Source organism: Microtus ochrogaster, chromosome 10 (genome assembly GCF_000317375.1).
Source record: "Microtus ochrogaster isolate Prairie Vole_2 chromosome 10, MicOch1.0, whole genome shotgun sequence".
In the NCBI taxonomy this organism is placed as follows: Eukaryota; Metazoa; Chordata; class Mammalia; order Rodentia; family Cricetidae; genus Microtus; species Microtus ochrogaster.
The window spans coordinates 70,575,447-70,579,771 of record NC_022016.1 but is presented as its reverse complement, the minus strand read 5'-3'; positions in this window follow the sequence as shown (position 1 = coordinate 70,579,771).

Genomic DNA, 4,325 nt, shown 5'->3' with positions numbered 1-4,325 from the left:
AGAGAGAGAGAGAGACTGTGTCGGGGTGAACACGTGAAGAGGCTCTTGATACTCAGTTCCATATCACTGTCTTCAATCATATTTAAGTTTTATGAAGGCAGAGATTCTGGTCTGTTTAGTTCCCAGCCTATGCCAGTCACACTATAAGCGCACGATAAATATTCGTTGAGCAAATGATTCTAGATAGTGATCACTTTCAATTTTAACTTTTAGTTTTGAAAAAATTTAATTTCTAGTGCATATTTTGGAAGGTCGACATCAGCTGCAGCATTTGCATAAGCTGCAGGACTCAGGTGACAAATCCCAGGGTCTGTGAGAGGTGACGGTGGATGCAGCCACCACAGTCATAGCCTGGCGGTGGGACATTGAAATCAAAAGTCATCTGCCAGGAAGACGTGGCCTGATGGCTACCAGTGTCATTAAGCTGGCCAAGCTACCCAAGGGCAGCTAGCACTGCAGTTTACGAGGACCTGGGGAGGGGCAGATGAACTTCAGGGGACAAACTGACAAAGCCAGTGTACGTGTGAGAACTGACAGGATGGAGCCAGTGTGAAGGCACCCAAGGAAGAAAATGTGGATTTTTTTTGATGATTTTACAAGGTAGAATTCACAGGTGATGAAGCCTGCTTCAACAACTTGTGAGGTTATGGTCAAGTAGCCTGGAAGAAGGCATGCGTGATGCCGAAATGTGTAACTGAGTTCCGGGGGATTTCCCTGTGGGAAATCACACCCTTTTCCTGCTGCTCAGCAATTTGACTAACTAGAGTGTTCTGGAAGACACAGCATCAGACTCCAAATTCCTGGCTAATAGTTTTACTACTCATGTCTCACCGCATGCTGTCCAGTTGTCTTTCACCCCAGGGAGCCATTCTTCATTTGCTAGGTCAAGGTTCACATTCTTGCTCCATGCAGGCTTCCACTGACTTCCATCTTGGTTTTCCAGGAATTTCCCTTTTCTAAAACTCCCACTTAGAGCTGGAAGGTAGACCATCTGTACACTTCCATCCTCTGGATGCACATCTTCCCTGAACGTAAAATGCGCCCGACGGGGAAGCAAAGATCTAACTTCTCAAGGTGTCTGTTTCTCCATGTGGTGTGGAAACTGGGCAGAAATGCGAAGCCCGATTTATAGTGAGTGTGGCCCAGTGCCCCCAGAAGCCACAGCTCAGAGTGATCAGAATGATCTGCAGTGGGCTTCTCTACTGGCAATCCTTGCCATGATTTGCACTGTCTCCAATGGACTCAGAAGGAAGCCACACCCTGTGAATATCAGCCTCTTACCCAGAAATACAACTGGCCAAAGGGTAGCTAACAGAAACCTGAGACTCTGGCCTCTGAGGTCTACTAGGCCTGTCATGAACCCATATAAACTATACAGTATTGCGAATGGAAAGGACCAAGGTGATGCTTTTCTCTGTCTCACCTGGTCCCCCTGGACCGGTTTCTTTCCCGCCAGTCAGTCCCTGCAGATGCTTATAAAATAATCATTTGAAGCTTAATATTAATTATAATTGTTTGGCTGATGACTGCTTATTACTGGCTGGCTCTTACGTTTAAATTAACCCATTTCTATTAGTTTATATCTCACCACAAGGCTTGTGGCTTGTTAGCTCACCTCTTGCTTCTCCAGAGACTGCTGGTGTCTCCTAGACTCCACCTTTCTTCCCCTGTATCTCTGCTTAGATTTCCCACCTGACTCTATCCTGCCCTGCCATAGGCCAAAGCAGTTTTATTTATCAACCAATGAGGACGCATATTCAGTGTGTAGGGTTCCACAGCACAGAAGGGTCTAGCCCTAAGATGCTTGGTGTAAGGTTGCAGAGCCCTGAACAAGGTTCTCTTTTTGCATACTGGACTGATGTGGGAAGGTCATTTGTCAATCTGTTGTTTCATTGGTTAATCAATAAAGAACTGCTTGGCCTGATAGGTCAGAAAATTAGGTAGGTAGACAGAACAGAATGCTGGGAAGAAGGGAAGTTAGGCAGACGCCATGCTGCTCTTCTCCAGGGCAGATGCGATGAAGCTCCAGCCCAAGATGGACGTACACTAGAATCTTCCTGGTAAGACACCACCTCGTGGTGCTACACAGATTATTAAATATGGGTTAAGGAAGATATGAGAGTTAGCCAAGAAGAGGCTAGATATAATGGACCAGGCAGTGTTTAAAAGAATACAATTTGTGTGTTGTTATTTTGGGTGTAAAGCTAGCCGTGCGGGAGCCAGGCAGGACAAAAAGCAGGCCCGCAGCTCCTTCTACACTGGGCCTTAGGTTTTTCTTCCTAAAAAAGGACAGGTCTGCATATAAGGCTCTAAGACTGTGCTTCTCAGCCTGTGGGTTGCAACCCCTTTGGGGTAGCATGTTAGATATACTGATTATCAGATATTTACACTGCTACTCATAACAGCAGAAAAATTGCAGTTATGAAAGAGCAACGAAATAATTTTAAGGTTGGGGTCACCACATGAGAAGTGTATTATAGGGTCGTGTCAGGAATGTTGAGAACCACCACTCTAGGGGGTCTCTCTGGACCAGGACAAGCTCTCCTTGCCCAGCACTTAGATTTTTGGCTTCCTGCTGACTATAGAAGGGCAAGAGAGTGCATGACGAAGCCACCAGCTAGCTGTTTTCACTTGCTTTTCTTAGAAAATAAGGACAGTTGGGACCAATTGCCATGTGAGTGCTTAGCAAAAACCTGGAGCTAACTACAAATTCCTAATTCTGAAATCCACAGGGCTCTGAAAATCAAAATTTTAACTCGTTTGGCAACAAGGTCTAGCCTGAAACTTAACTATGGGTGCATCTTAATGTGGACCTAAATGTTTTGACCATGGGTTCTGTTTTCATAAATGTGCCCCCAATATTCCGAAAAATACCTTCTTCCTCTCTGGAATGCTGGCTGGAGGGTTTTAGGTAAGATTAGAAACCTGTCTTTACCCAGTGACCTCACAGCCTTGTGACATCAGTCCCACTACAAACGACCCTTATGTCACCCGGAGACAGCTTCAGGGTCCTGCTTTTCACAGATTATCAAGGTATCCAGATCAAGGGACGCCTTGAAACGTGGCTGAATTGGGATGGGAAAGACTGGTGTTATAAAAACGGCTGTCTTTGAGCTAGGTTTCTGAATAAAATCTGACTTCTCTGGTATGCACAGAAATAAAGTATGAGGTGTGTGTGAAGATAAGGGAAGGCAAAGCCAGGCTTTGAGTGGCTTCTCTGAGGACGGTTTGCTTTCTCTGTCCACTCCATGATCTACTCACTGAGCACCTTAGCATGGCCACCAGCTGACACTGCCTCAGAAGCTTCCCCAGCTTCTAGTACAGCCCCTTCTCAGCAAAAAAACCGTTATCTCAGGAGGAAATGAACATTACCACGGCATACAATTTCTCTGTATTCAAGCCACAAATGAATTCAGACCCTCTGTGGAGCCCATGTGACTTGGGCTATGATGACATTCACTTCACTGCTTGTCGAATGTTTCTCCTTGCCACACCTCCCTGCAGGCCTCGGCAGAATACTTAGTCACGGGAGCACACAAACAACACTGAAGTTGCCACCATCTTCACTGGGAGTCATGCGAGGAAACCATAAAAGCGGTGTCTCCAGCTCTTTTCAGTCACAGGCAATTCTGAAAGAATCGAGCTGATTCATTGTGTTCAGCATTTGCAAAATTGTTAAGAAACTTTGCAGACATAGCCCAAGCACACTTACATTCTGTTTTCTAAGATACCAGCAGCTATCTTTTAACACCAGAAGTAAGTGTAGGCAACGGAATGGATACCATATACCACAAACATCACACTCAAGAGGTTGGAAATCTCAGAACATCAACCACCCCAGCAAATCCCCATCACTTACAATGTATGTGTTCAGAGATTAGTAAGCTATTATAACAAAATTAAGAAGGGCTGGAGAGATGGCCCAGAGGTTAAGAGCACTGACTGCTTTCCCAAAGGTCCTGAGTTCAATTCCCAGCAACCACATGGTGGCTCACTGCCATCTGTAAGGAGATCTGATGCCCTCTTCTGGTCTGCAGGCATACATGCCGGCAGAACACTGTATACATAATATATAAAATAAAAACAAATTTAAAAGGGCACACTCAGAATGACTGGCACATTTGTTCATTGTGTCAAATCCCAGCTGGACCCAAGGAGAAGAAAAAGGTACTGTCAAGTCACTAGAATAAAAGGTTCTAGATTACAGGGGAAGAAAAAGGTACTGTCAAATCACTACAATAAAAGGTTCTAGATTACAGGGGAAGACAAAGGTACTGTCAAGTCACTAGAATAAAAGGTTCTAGATTACAGGGGAAGACAAAGGT